General features: G+C 37.8%; 1 protein-coding gene across 1 annotated transcript in view; it reads right to left on the bottom strand.

The window, feature by feature from the left end:
• Positions 1-16,161, bottom strand: part of LOC122792910 (caspase-8-like) — a 743,641-nt gene that overhangs the window by 77,131 nt on the left and 650,349 nt on the right. The window lies entirely within an intron of this gene.

Below are 16,161 nucleotides of genomic sequence, written 5' to 3'. Positions count from 1 at the left end.
ACCCAAACATACTTTACCTTCCAACCTGTACCTACTCAACTTATTCATGCCCTACTTAAGGAACTAAGACCCACCACCCTGGCTGCCGACCTCCTCCCAGAAGACTATCTGCAAAAGGCTGCTGACACCATAGCCTATCCCATCTCATCTTGATCAACAGAGCTATATCTGAAGCTACTGCACTCACTATATGGAAAATCTCCCATGTCATACCTCTCCATAAAGAAGGTAGTTCCACTGAACTGTCAAACTTTAGACCCATAGCTATTCTGTCACCTCTAGCTAAAATTATGGAGAAGTGTGTACACATACAGCTCATGCACTACCTCACACAGAACAAGCTGTTGACCAACTTTCAGCATGGCTTTAAGCTACACCACAGTACTACTTCTGCCCTCTTCTGTTTCTCTAACGTCATTAACCACAACCGCAATAATAAAAAAATATCCTCAGCACTCTTTCTAGATCTATCAAAGGCTTTTGACATGGTTGACCACAAAATGCTTATAAATACCTTGAAGGCCTTCTCCTTACAACCATGCACTCCAATGGTTTCAATCCTACCTGTAGGGCAGGCAACAGGCAATCCTATGGCAGGACAAGCAATCATTTTGCCTACCCCATCACATTAGGAGTCCCCCCAGGGCTCGATACTAGGACCCCTTCTTTTCTCCATCTTTATCAATGACCTTCATTCAGTCATCCCAGATGGTACCTACATTCAATATGCGGATGACTCCACCATGAATTGTTCTGACACCTCACCAGCTACTTTATTCACATTAACCCAAATTACCTTCAATACAGTGGAAAAATGGCTCTCCAATCAACATCTAATCCTAAACCCCAACAAAACTAAGTTGCTCCTCTTCTCCCCCACATGCAGGACCCCCCTGCCAGCCTTCAACATAACTGCTAACAATGGCACTATCCTCTCCCCAGAAGCCCAAACTAAACTACTGGGTGTCATAGTTGATAACAACCTGAAGTTTGATGCGCATATCAATCAAACTATCAAAACCATTAATAAAAAATGTGTCTCTCTTTACAGAATCAAACCTTTCCTTACCCCACTTGCTAGAAGGCTCGTTCCCATCTGCTATCAACTCTTCTTTATGCCTCACCTCTATTCTCCAACTTAAACAAAACAGATCTTATAAACTATCATCCTGCTATAACCACATTGCCAGATTTGCTACTGACAGCCTACCAGACACACCACTGTCACAACCTAAATTGCCTAGGATGGCTTGAACTGCCAAGCCTACTGCAGTTCAACCAGCTAATAGTGGCACATAAAGTCCTTTACCAACCAGAAAATACACCTGCACTAAAAAATATTATCAGCCCCTACACCAGCACCCGGCCACTGCGATCATCCACTAGACTCCTAGTTCAAACATACAAATCCAACTACTCAGCTGGGGACTCTGTTTGCCAACTCTGTTGGAAAAATATGGAACAGACTCCCAGCTGACTTGACCCTAGAACCCTCACTAACTCAATTCAAAAACAAACTCAAGAAATACTTCAAAACTCATTTATGTCCTTGCACTAACCCCGACTAGTGACCTCTCTATTTTTTAGGTGCCTTATCTTCAACTACTTCTAACTTTTTTCTACCACTCCATTTCAGGAAGGGTCAATTGTATAACTGCTGCTCAGTGTGTCTTATACCTGAATGTAATGTTATGTATGTTTAACTTTGAAAATAATGTTATGTTTTGTAAAGTGTTTTATAATAAGTACTATATGTGCTAAACGCTGGTATTGCTTATGACTGTAATCTGCTTGAAACTAGCATTTACTAAATGTTCAATGTGTATTATTATCTTGGAGCTTTTCTCCCCGGGCCTCCACTGAAAATGGACATGTATCCAGTCAGATTATCCCGGTCAAGAAATGTAAAATAAATAAAATAAATAAATAATATTTGATAACAGAGCATCAGAGTATGTGTGCTTGGCCTTTTCTGGATATGACCTAGGAAAGGTACAGAAATAAACCACAATGTAAAGTATTCAAAGAAGAAAATATACTGCTACAATATTGCTACATATTTACTATTTATCATCTACATCCGAAGAACTGTGCTACTATCACAATTAAACAGCTCATTTCAGCAGCATTGTACCTGTGCTTGATGCAGGAATACCTAGGCCCTGTTAGAGTCTTTTCTTGTCTTTGAAAAATACAATTTATAAAAAAAATGTTTCAACTATATAGCACATAAAAATAGAACAAATACAAAAATAATCAATAAAGATGCTTGCAAGGAATAAACATGTTAACATGAAAATACTGTATGCATAAAATTAATCAGTAAATGCACTTAATATATTTCCCATTTTAATTTCCAATTTTGGGCTTAACTTTATGTCAAATAAACATTTAATAATGACATTTAAGAGAGCTGTACTTAACCCATACCCGGCAAGTAGAAGCAAAATATTTCAAAACAGCTATTAAAATAAATAAAATTGTATGCTCTTGAGTGAAAAAATGAAAAAAAATGTAGTAATGCATTGCACTTTGACAGTTGTTTTTTTTCGTCACTGTCCTCCCTTGAATGACAAGGGCCACTCAAGGATCCAGCCTACTCTCCAAGATACCCAAAGCTAGAGTCACCCTCTGTAATCTGACAACCCTTCACTAAAGTCATAGGTATCAACTGCCTGGAATTCCCTTCAAGAAGACAGATGCAGTACAGACCACCTAGTATTTTGGATCAGTAGGGTAAGCAGGATTCTTTAATATGCAGACCCTCTCAAAATGTACTAAAAACATATTCTATCCAGTAACAAGTCTGCCACTTATCCTGTGTAGGCACTTAGCCCTCTAGAACACTAAATTATGGGATTCTTTTTCTTTTAGCTTCCTTCAGGGCCATAGCTGGCTTATCTAATGCCCGATGCAAGTCCCCAATCGGACATTTCCTCCGATTTAAATTGAGGATTAAAAAAAAAAAATCTCCTTGAAAATGTAGCAAACCACTTGCTACAAATGTAACAAGTGCATGCTGCAGTCATAATAATACCCACAAAACCTTAGCCTTACCCTAAATCAGTAACCTCCATTTACTTTCACTATTTGTTTGTATCTACTTACCTTATGTGCGTATTAACTTGAAACACTACAAGTGGGATCGCTCAACCTGCGTTCTGGGACGCTGAAACCAGACACTTATTGGAACTGATATTAGACACTTTTCTTTCACTTTCAATGTAATTATCTCAAGTCCTGCCTCATTTGTGTCATATCTGACTCTACCATGATATGCTCATCCTGCTTATATCATAATTAACGTGTCCTACTAGTTTCAACTGTGTCATGCTGTGATATGTTACAGTTTTGCATATACTCAGAGTCCGTACTTATCTAGTACAGGATAGGATTTATAAGCAGTTGATTGATTGTTTATTTCTGCCTATACATATCTGGCTGTATTGTTATGCTGCAAGTGCTTCCTCTTGCAAAGTTTATGGTCTTTCATTGTTGACGAACTTGTGTAGTGCAAAGTACAGTTTTATTTCTCTGAATGTGTGAATGCTGTCCTACTCTGTATTCAATTGCACTATCTGACTTTTAAGTATGAATTAACTGTGATTAATGTAAAGCATCTGTTTATTTCTAGTTCTGTATATTATAGTTCTGAAGCTTTTGCTGTTCCTAAAACAACTAACTGTGACCCCCCCCGCCCAGCCTTCCTTAGTCTACACTTCTTACAACTCACACTCTCACTATTTCCACCCCTAGGCTACCCCTCACTGCCTAATACTATGCTACCCTTTTGTAGTATCTCACTCTGAATGGCTGTAAATTCTTTTCTTTTTTGTCTGCATAACAATTAATTAATTATCATACAAGTGTATATACCAGTTCCGCTCAGGATTAAACCAAGCGGACAGTCTCTCTTGTTCAAAGCTGATACGAAATAAGTTGTCTATTCAGTCCAAAAGTAAAAAATATATGCTTTGCAACAATTACTGAACACAAAGCTGGTATGCAAAGATGTCTGTTCAGACCAATAGATAAATTCCAAGACCAAACTAGTATTGAAAAAATATGTTGTATTTATTAAACAAGGTTAGCGCTTTCGCTGAGTAGCTTTTTCAAACCATCAAGAGTAAAGAAACGGACCATATGGTTATATAGTACAAGAACTCAATAGAATAATTAATAATCACTCAATTAAAAATCCATTCTAAAAACATTTAAAGATATACGAACTCATGTACAAATCATTTCACGCATTTCACATTTATAAATAATTAATACATAACAAGTACTACTAAAAAGAGTTCGTTACTAAAAGGAATATATAAATTCTAATTCTAAAAACTATAAGCACATGACTGCTTAAAATCACTTACATTTATTGTATTTAATTTATTTTATTTTAGAATTTCTACCTATTAATGTGGGCTTTAAGGGAATCTTCTCATTCAAACCAGGGAATATGTGAGCCTGTAACTTAATAATCCAACTGGTTTCTTTACATTCTGTAACATTTCTAACATTCCCTCCCCTTTCATTGGGTATATTAATATCTATGGCCATAAATTTAAAAGTGTGTTATATTCCTTTCTGTGAGGCATGCTTTGATAATGCTTTCACCTCTGATTTGATTCTGATTTGATAAATGTGTTCTCTGATTCTATTTTTAAATTTCCTGTCTTTCCTACGTAAAATGCGTTACATTTAACACAGGTAGCAAGATATACTATATGTTCTGTGTTGCATGTGGCTTTTACCTTAAAATTAAAAACCTGTGCATTGTTGGGATGTATAAACATACTTGAACTAATAATATAAGAACAAAAGTTACACTTGTTACAAGGTTTCGTAACATAATTTTTACCCTGTACATCTTCTTGTAAGGAACGTGGGAAACACAACATTCTATTTAAATTCTTTTTGTTTCTAAAATGTACCTGGGTTGTTCTCCTATTTTGCTCTCGATTTCAGGGCTAACAGTTAATATATCCCAATGTTTATAAATAACATTCTTGATTAGATGTACATCTTGAGTGTAATATAAACTAACTTTTAGTTGGTCTTTAAAAACCTTATCAAAATCCTTGTTCGTCTCCTTATAAAAAATTATACCTTTATCAGAAAAAATAGGACAGGCTTTTTCCGTTCTGGCTTCTTGTGTAAGGGAAAAACCTTCTTTAATTTCATTGATTCTATAATTCCTGCATTTTAATCTTCCTTCCAAATTTACTAGTTCTGCCTCGAAATCATCTTGTAATGGATTTAACCTCGAAGCTCTAATGGCTTGTCCTTTTACAATATTGCTAAATGTGTGTTCTGGATGCATGCTACTTCTGTGCAATAAATTATTTTTGTAGCAAGACTTTCTAAATACCCCTGTATTTAACTTTCCATTTGCCAAGTGTTGAATGGACACGTCTAAATAAGCTATGTTATCTGTAGATTCACACATAGTAAACTTTAAAAAAGGTGTGAGCATATTAACCTCTCTTTTAAAGAAAAATAGGTTTTCTAAAGTGCCAGTCCAAATAAAAAACAAATCATCCACGAACCTTCTATAAAAGTGGACGAAGTTTTTGTATAAATCCAATGTAAATAACTTCTCTTCCCAAGAAGCCATTACTAGGCTGGCGTAGCTATTGGCACAAGATGTGCCCATAGCTACGCCTTCCTTTTGTAAATAGGTTTGTCCATTAAACATAAAAATGTTGTTTTCCAGTATCATTTTCAAAAATAGACATAACAGTTCTATCTTATTCATCAAAATGTCAGAATGTGTAACTAGATACTTGAAAATACTCTGTGTCCCTATGTCATTCGGGATGTTGGTGAATAATGACTGGACGTCCATAGTAACCATTATATATAGGAGAGTATCAGGTAATAATTTAGTCCCTTCATATAAATCAATTAAAAACTGTTTCGAATCTCTCAAAATATAATCATTAGAATTTACTATCGGTCTCAGATTTTTCTCAACAAGTATGGACAAAGGTTCAGTAACCCACCCACGGCCGGAGACCATCGGTCTCATGGGTGGGTTGAAAGGGTCCTTGTGGACCTTGGGTAAACCTTGAATGACTGGCACTACAGGATTCTCTACTAATAAAAAATTATACATGTCATAATCTATAGAATTAACATTATATGAATCATATAATGTGTTTTGGACTTTAAGTATATGTTTATGACAAATGGATGTGGGTATCAATTCATAAAAATTCACATCACCTAACATTCCAGTCATAATGCCATCATATGATGTTCTGTCTAGGATTACTATAGGTCCTCCCTTGTCAGCAGGTCTAATACTAATATTCTTGTCAGAAGTTAAATCTTGTAGAGCCCTCGATTGTTTAAATGTAATATTATTTCTTTTATTTCTTCCGCTAGTAATACTTGTGTTTAAATTGTAAATATCCTTTACCACTATTTTACTAAAAGCCTCTAAAAGGGGGTGCAAAGTCGGAACAAATGTGCTAGGTTTTCTATAATGTCTGCTAACATCTAGCTTTTGATTCTCATTTTCAATTGTAAATTTCTGAGAAATAACTTTATGTCCAGTATAGTATCTGTTATATTGCTATTTCTAGATGGAATAAACAATAGGCCCTTATTCAAAATTTCTAACTCATATTTGCTCAAGGGTCTATGAGATAAATTCCAGACTAAGTCATTCTCTCCCACATCTTTTTTAAGGTTGGCTCCTTCATTTCTACATCTGATGCTTTCCTCTTCTGTCGCCCCCTGCTCATCGAGCGATTTCTCCCTCGGCCCTTGGCCTCGGCTATGGGGAAAGGGTTGGACATCCCAGAAGTACTGGGATTTTTGTACACAAATGATGTTTTACTACGTACTACCTGTTCTTTCTGGTTACTACTTATGTCATTTGTTGTACTGGGAGTTGTAATCAAATCATCTTTCATCTTTTCTGGTCTCCCTATTACTGTATTAGATAGACCAGAAACACACATTATTTCTGGCTGTGCTGGCATCTCATTTAAATGTGACTCATTAATAATCAGTTCTGAATTAGATACACAACAGTTATCGTCAAGACACACAGGATGTACATTAGCGTCCTTAGACTTCATAGAATGAATCACATTGTTACCCATATTCACATGGTTACTTGCAAAAGCACTATTGACATTTCCATTATTATTTCCATTCGAAAAGTGTCCATTCAAGTTATTTCTATTATTTCTAGGCCAAGTAAAGACTTGGCCATGCTGGTAATCGTAGATGTCCCTACATAGGTTATGCTTTTTTTGTTCAAGTAACCTTTTTTCATACAAACAAATACTGTCTGTTAAACGGTCCAAAAGTGGTTCAATAATATTGTCATTATATTTGTTATAAAGTTCAATTTGTCTCTGTTTTACCTGACTCTAGGATAAGTGTTAATCCTACTTTAGTATGTACTTTTTCTTGTGGCAAGTGTATTACATGCCAGTATGTTAGCAGGACATTTAAATATATTAATGGAGTGCATTTTCTAGCAAATGCTATATTTTCTTGTAACACAGAAGGTGTTATTTATACACTCAAATGCCCTTGTGGCATGTTTTATATAGGTGAAAGTAAGACGGCGTTCAAGCTAAGAGTTCAGGAGCATATCAGGGATATCAAAAAATGGGGGTCTATATTATGTTATGCAGGCTGACAACAGCGAACGATAAATAATTGACCCCATGTAAGCGAAAGCTTACATCGAAACCTCAGAACAGCAATTTTTCCGAAAAAAAAAAAAACTTTACATAATGTGGGGGGGGGGGGGGCTGTGTCCCCCACCCCCCTACTTAAATATACCAAATCCAGGATCATACTACTGTGCCGAAAAATGGCAAAGTAACAAAAGCGGCCAAGCAAATTCTTTCCCAGGGAAAGAATTCGCTGAAAAGCTGCTTCGCTATTTTGCCTTTTCATGCTTTTCGGTTTGATGAAGACGCATCTGACAAACTGCCTGCGACATTGTAATAGGGAACCAAAAATGGTAAGCCTGAAAGCCCTCTTGCTATGGATTTTAAAGTATGTCACAATGGAAATCAAATGGGTCTGTTAAGTACAGTTGCTATGGATTTTAAAGTATGTCACAATGGAAATCAAATGTGTCTGTACAGTTTTAGAACATATTCCTATTAATAAATACCTTCTCTTCTCCTACAGCTTACTCTCAATACGCCCAAGCTACTCCAGACATCTAACCGGTCCTACACTGCTCCCGGGTTCCCTACCTGAAAGAACCACCTCAGGGATCGTGTGGTGTACTGGAAAACTGTCCTGCCTCCCCACAAGAACCTATACTATAAAGAGTGTATGTACCTTACTGCTCAGTCTTTTTGTGCCATTCCTTGATGTTATTTTCTGACCCAGCGTGCGATAGCCAGCAGCCCAACATCGACCCTAACCCCCTTTAGCTCCTTAAATATTTCCCCCTCCTTTCACCCATGTGCTGCTCCATATATCTGTAATTACCCACTTTGGACAGCAGATGGCTGCTCCCATCCATTATCTTTTTCACCCTAATCTCTTAGCTCTAACCTTACATTCAACAAGGAAAACCTAGAAAGAGATAACATCTCCAACTAACTTCTCTACCCCTCCACCTTGTAAATTCTACATTTCTTTCCTCCTTGGTCTCTCCACCCATCCATAACCTGTCTGACTACTTACCTTACGATCCTTACCTTGTATCTCTTCACCTATCCTTACTGATTGTTTCTCTTGCCTTGTCCTGGTCTTCATCTCCCAGCTCATCCCGCTCCATTCGCCCTACCTTGCCGCCAATTCCCACCCGCCCCCACTACATCTATATTTACACTCTAATAGCCACACCCACTCTAATTAACCCCCATCTCCCCTCCCCTAATCACCACCTCTCAGTCATCTACCATCAACACCCCCAACCTTACAAAACTCCACTCACACCAATCATTCCAACAACCCCAATTACAGCAATGCTAACAAAACCTTCCTCACTTGTAACCCATCTACTACTATTACTCACTTTATCCTATCTAACATACATCACCAAACCCTTCACTACTACTCCCCCTATTATCACATAACTAATTCAATCCCTCAACTACACACACACTCCTCCACTTCCATAAGCCCTCACCTATACTCATGCAACCCCTCCCTACTCTTCCCCTTCAAACTTTTTATAACCAACAAACATATTACTCCTAGCCAGACGTGATAATTCCACAAAATATATAACCCTTAAACTATACAGTAAACTCTCAAATTACCTATATTTTCATCTACACCGACTTACCATCACCCTACTTTCTGGTGATATACCCCCTAACCCTGGCCCCTCTTCCAGTAGTCCCTCAACATCCCCCTCCAATACACCAACATCCACAAAAGCCATCTCCTTCTCAGCATTACATGCTCAAAGTATATGTAACAAAATCCCTAACCTCCATGCCTGGCTTCTTCATAACAATCCTGACATATCAATTTCTGAAACATGGCTAAAACCATCCATAAATGATTCAGAAATAACCCCTCCCAACTAAAATATCATCAGGAAAGACAGAACCCACAAAAAGGAGGTGGAGTTGCTTTACTCTACTCGTCATCCTTTTCAGTTACCCCATTTTCAAAATCGGTTCCTCAATTTGCTAATGCCGAAATACTTCTAACCCTAGTCCACCTTAACAAACATAAAACAATTTGCTTAGCCTCCCCTCTACATACCTCCTGGCGATAACATACTTATCCTTGAGGACATCCTCTTCTGGCTCTCCACCAATATTACTTATGAAACCATTATCCTAGGTGACGTTAACATCAACTGGTCCTCTATCCTATGCCCTACAAACCCCCTAAATATAAACCTTTACAACTTTCATCAGTTAATTGATACAATAACCAGACCGTCTAAGGACCAGGACCATTCCTCTGGAAGCACCCTAGACTGGATTCTGGTATCACACCCACACCTTATCTCCAGTAGCAGTACACTCCCTGACTCCTTCAGTGACCACTTTCCTACTTTCACCCACCGTCACACTCTACATCCCTACTACTACCACATACCACCATCTCTGTGCACTCCTTAAAAAACTTTAACCCCAACACCTTCTCAGACATACTTAAAAAATTTCACTGGAATCCCCTAAATACACTTCCCTTAGATGAAGCTGTCTCCTACTTTAACACATCATTCCTGAACCTTCTAGACACCCTGGCACCCCTAAAAACAAAAAGAATCAAAAGCAATACTATCCCATGGCTAACCAAAAATACCTTAGCTATCATGCACCTCCATGACAAAGCCTTGAAAAACCACTATAAATACAAGACCCCAGCCACCCTAAACGAATACAAAATACTCCGCAATAAAGCTAAGAAACTTATCACTTCTGACCGCAAATCCTACTATATTACCCTCCAAAACAATCACAAGACCAACCCAAAAAAATTCTAGGACAGCATCTCCTCCCTCTTCAACCCAGGCAAAAAAAGAAAACCCACACCCTGATCACAATATTTCTGATACTGTCCTAGCCTCCCAATTTAACAGCTTCTTCATTGACTCCACATCTAAATTAACATCATCATTCACAAACAACTCCTCTCACCAACCAGAAATTCCCACCACCCTTTCCTCCTCCGATTCCTCCTCCTCCCACACCCCTCTCTTCTCTCTCAAACCCATACCTGTATCTACCATAAAAAAACTCCTTCTCAAATTAAAACCTTGCTCGAATGCCCCTCATAATATCCCTTCCTTCTTCCTAAAAACAGCTGCTGATGCCATCGCGTTCCCTATTTGTATACTTATAAATAGGTCAATCCAAGAAGGTTATGTACCCCAAATTTGGAAAAAAGCCTACATTATTCCCCTCCACAAAGGAGGTAACAATAACAACATCTCTAACTTTAGGCCCATAGTCATCTTGTCTCCCATCTCCAAACTCCTGGAAAAATGCATTCACATACAACTACTACCATACCTCATCAATAGTCACCTACTAACCCCAACACAACATGGTTTCAGACCCGGTCATAGCACCACTACTGCACTACTCTCCTTCCTCAAAACTGTAAATAAATCTAGAGATTCTAACCAAATTGTCTCCACCCTCCTCCTAGACCTATCTAAGGCATTTGATACCATCTCCCACTCCCTACTCCTGACCAAACTCTCCAACCTACATCTTTCATCCTCCTGTATCAACTGGTTTACAAGTTACCTTGCCAATAGGCAACAATCAGTTAAATGGAAGAAAACTACCTCCTCATTCCTCAACACAGTCACTGGTGTACCCCAAGGTTCCATATTAGGGCTCCTACTGTTCAACATCTTCATTAACAACTTCCACCACAATATCCCAAATGCTAAAATAGTCCAATATGCAGACGACTCTACAATTATCTGTGCTGCTAACTCCATTCCCTCCCTTTTAAAACTAACTCAGGATGCCTTCTCAACAACTGAAAAATGGATGCATGAAAACCACCTAGCTCTAAATCCATCAAAAACCAAACTCATGATATTCACCCCATCCAAAAACATAGGTATCGACATAAACTCTTTCCTTATAACCAGTCACAGCAACACATCCATAGAAGTCGTTTCCTCTGCTAAACTGTTAGGAGCTCTCATTGACAATCAGTTTAGTTTTGATTCCCACATACAAACAAACATTAAAAAAACACACCAAAAACTTGGTATGTTCTATCGCTATATTTGCTTCCTCTCTCCATCCACTAGACTCCTCCTCTCTACCACATATCTAATCCCTTCCCTCCTATATGGGGCCCCACTTCTAACCAACCTAAAATCCTCTACCAAAACTAAACTTTCCTCCTGTTACAACAAAATCGCTACAGATCCTCCTCCCATCAATGTACTGCCCTACATAAACTAAACTGGCTAGAGCTCCCTAACTACCTTACCTACACTCAACTAACTCATGCTCATAAGCTCATTTTCAAGCCCTCACTCACCTCAACCTTCACCATACACCAACTTAACAGACCCCTTAGAACCAACACTCAGAACCTAATTGAACTCCACAAATCTGCCCGTCCAGCAGGCAAACTCTTACTCTCATTTTCCCTTGCCCGTCACTGGAACTCACTCCCACCTCATATCTGCAGCACCAGCAACCTTCCCATCTTCAAAACTCTCCTACACACACATTTATCATCTCTCTGGGAATGCTCATGCTCCCATCCTACATAACATCCCAGCTACTTCCTTATCACCCATACTTATCATCTCACTGGGAATGCTCATGTACCATCCTACATAACATCCCCAGCTATTACCTTACCTTCCTAGTCTATAATCACATCCCTGTGGGAATACACACATTGTAAATAATCTCTTAAGTCTATATTCTTCTGCATTTACTTCTATTTCCTTCCTTAACATTCCTAAAAACATGAATTGTCACTAAGCTTCACATTCCTGCTGTATTAACATTCTCACATGCTTATATGTACTCTTCTGTTCAATCTTACATACTATTACAATATTTTTTTTTATTTTACTTTAATTTTATGGCATTATTGTATTGTATTTTCTTTTTACTTTATTTTATTTTAATTTTATTCTTTTCCTCACATTATGCTATTGTATTACTTTTATATATTGTTAGTTGATATTGTACCTATGGAGCTTTTCTCCCCAGGACTCTATTGAAAATGGGTTCACTTGGCCCAATGGACCATCCTGGCAAACAAACTTCAAATAAATAAAATAAAATAAATAAAACAGTCCAGCCTTGACGGGAATTACAGAATCTACATTCATTTCTGAATCCAAGTATTACAATACCACCCCATCACAACTATCACTTGCGGTCCCAACACCTTACGGCCTGGGGAGCTGCTCCCTTCGCCCTGCCCTAGCTACACTTCTGGCTGCCTTGAAAGCTTATTGCCTTCCCTACAGAATCTGATGTGTATCCTGCGTTCTTTAAGTACTGTTCTTCTCTGTCAATAACCTACAAATATACTCCAGTAAAGAGACTCCACATTCACCTTTTTATTAACTTGTATATTAATCAGTTCTTTCTGATGTGACTACAGAATTTATTGTGTGATTACATAGACACTACATATCCAGACATTAGGCATTACTCCAACTATATACTACAAGTGTTTTTGCCTAAGGCCCAGGTTATGGCTGAAGTAGGCCTCTGTACCAGTCCACTTACCCAATAAACCAAGTAAACAAACTAAAAAAAGAAAAAAAAAAGAAAGAAAGTGGAATTCATGTCAGAATAATATAAGAATGGGTAATAGTAGTAGCTAATCTTACTACTGTATCACAGAAGAATGGCAAGGTTCCTGAATCCTTACAATTTGTATTTAATTATTTGCCTTTTAGTGAAAAAGTGCAAATAGGCAAAAATACCCTTTTCAGTGGAGGCCCAGAGAGAGAAAAGTTCCACAGAAAAGTGTATATAGGAAGAAACAAAATTAGATACAAATATAGAAAAAACATATTTACAATTCAGTTAAAATATACAAAATAGGGTGAAGATAAACAAGTCTAGCAATGTTCAATGTACAAGATGTACAGGAATAGTACATATAGAATTTCTAAAGGACAGTTCTTGAGAGCCAACAGCAGAGCCTGATAAACAGTGCAGCTAGGTTATGAAATATGAGAAGGGAAAAGGAAAAGGCTGAAAAGGAAAGCAAGCTTCGAACCAAGTACAGGAGGAGATGCAACGAGAGGGAAGAAGGATAAAAGAACGAAGAGAGGGGCTAGAAGGAATAAAAGCCAAAATAATGGAGGCGATTAGTGAAAGGGAAGTAATCGCAATACAGGAGTTTGCAGGATAAAATGAGGTGGCTGGACAGACATTGCATTATGAACAGAGTGAGAAGCAGAGGACAAGGGAGTTAGAAATTACATGAAATAACCGATTTACTTATAGACATACTACCACTGATTTTATATATATATATATATATATATATATATATATATATATATATATATATATATATAAAATATTCATGTTATTTTAAATATAAATATAAATATAAATATATATATATATATATATATATATATATATATATATATATATATGGGTCTACCTGACAACGCCGACGATGAGAACACCGACACCAGAAGATCGAAAACTGAGATGACCGACGGATGAAAACCCCGAAGCTGAGAACACCGACATGTGAAAAGGCTGTGTAAGTATGCGGTAGTGACAGACGTTAGGGTTAGGGTGCGAGTAAGGTAAGTGTGCGATATTGACAGACTCTAGGGATAGGGGTGGGTTAAGTGAGTTAGGGTTAGGGCGCGGGTTAGGTGAGTGTGCGATAGTGACAGTCTTTAGGGTTGGGGCGAGTTAAGTGAGTTAGGGTTAGGGCGAGGGTTAGGTGAGTGTGCGATAGTGACAGTCTTTAGGGTTAGGGGCGGGTTAAGTGAGTTAGGGTTAGGGCGTGGGTTAGGCGAGTGTGTGATAGTGACGGACCTTAGGGTTAGGGTTTGGGTTAAGGTTATAGATAGTTGTGTATGTAAGGTTTAGTGTGGGTTTGTAAGGATTTTGGTGTGCTTGTGTTGTGTGTGTGCTTTTTGGACAGGGGATTTGTTTTGTTTGTTGGTTGTCAGGATTGTGGTGTGATGGGCATGTGAGGTTTCGTGTTTGTGAACTTTCGGTTATGTGGTGTCGGTGATTTCGTATATATATCGGGTTTACATTCATATGGTCGAGCTCACATTGCTCGACCATACATTTTTATGCAAATCTCGTAATGCTGAATGGTCCGAATGTCGTAAAAACACCGAATTCGACATTTCCAACTGCTCTACACCCTAAAATGAGTGCTAACATGGGTCAAAAAGGGGATGGGATTTTGCTATTCGCAACACTTACAATCGCATTTTTGAGATGTTGCTGCACTCCTTTTGGCCATACCCGCTCGACCATCCACCAGTCGATCATATGCATGTACACCATATATCTATGATCATATGCATGTACACCATATATCTATCTATATATATATATATATATATATATATATATATATATATAGAGAGAGAGAGAGAGATGTGGAAAACATAAGGTTTGAGAAATAGATTTAGCTTAGTGTTGAGTGTAGTCAGGAGTTCATTAACTGTTGTTTTGGATGAAGCTTAAATGATTTTATGTTGTTGACCTGTTTCTGAAACAGACAGATGGAGTTCCATGGTTTGGAAACATAGCAGGTGTAAATTGAGTTGCCTGCAGTGTTTGACTGTCACTTGTAGCAGTTGTTCTTCCACACAGCAAAGAGTTCTGCTACAGAAGTAATGCTGGAATATGTGTTGGGCAGTTTTCAACTTTAAAGATGAGGTTATGAGCCATTAATAGTTGTGAGAAGGTTAGATAGTGGGATAGCTCAAGTCCAATGTAACTGTAACAGCGAGGCACCTTTGGCAGCAAATTTTGCCACTTTACTGTAACACTCCTCAAGTAATTGTTTGTGGACATGTAGACTAATGAAAAGTAGAGATGCACAGAATAAAACTGGGAGAAGCTACGTTGATGCAATGTACTTTCTGGCGAATATGTTTTGGATCTACTGATAATGCTAAGTTTTGGTTGGATTTTTTTTACTGTGGACATGTGATACTCAAACTTCAAGTTTTTGTATACATCATTTGATAAGTGCAAAGCATTTTTCTTGTTGTATTGTTCAACTGATGGAATAACGTTTGGGGCCAGGTAATCACCCCAATACTGTAACTTAGAACAGGAAGAGCAAATTGGTTTATATCTTGGACTCTATTCTTAGATGTCAACACTGTTTTTAACATTAGTTTTAGTTTTCTGAAGTACTTCTTGCTGAGTTTTATTCACATTTGATCATGTTTTATTGCTGATCCTTTATTAATTCACAAATATTTATATGCTCTCTCCTGCTCAAGTTCCTTATCACATTCCTGTCCCAGATTGATATTTTCTTGGTACTGCAGCTTTCCAGCTTTAAAAGTTTTTTGCACATTTATCAAGACCAAATGGCATTCATATACCATCTGAGAAAGTTTTAACTACTTGCAGTTGTGCTTACCTAACGAACAATACAGTTTCAAGTCATCCACAAAAAGTAGATGGAAGCCAAATTGTAACCATGGCCTAATCTGTTAAGTAAGCAACTTAATGGATTAACTGAATAACAAAA

The sequence above is a fragment of the Protopterus annectens genome, chromosome 2.part0 (genome assembly GCF_019279795.1).
Source record: "Protopterus annectens isolate FY-2018-M chromosome 2.part0, PAN1.0, whole genome shotgun sequence".
Classification (NCBI taxonomy): Eukaryota; Metazoa; Chordata; order Ceratodontiformes; family Protopteridae; genus Protopterus; species Protopterus annectens.
This window is presented reverse-complemented; position numbering and strand designations above follow the sequence as displayed.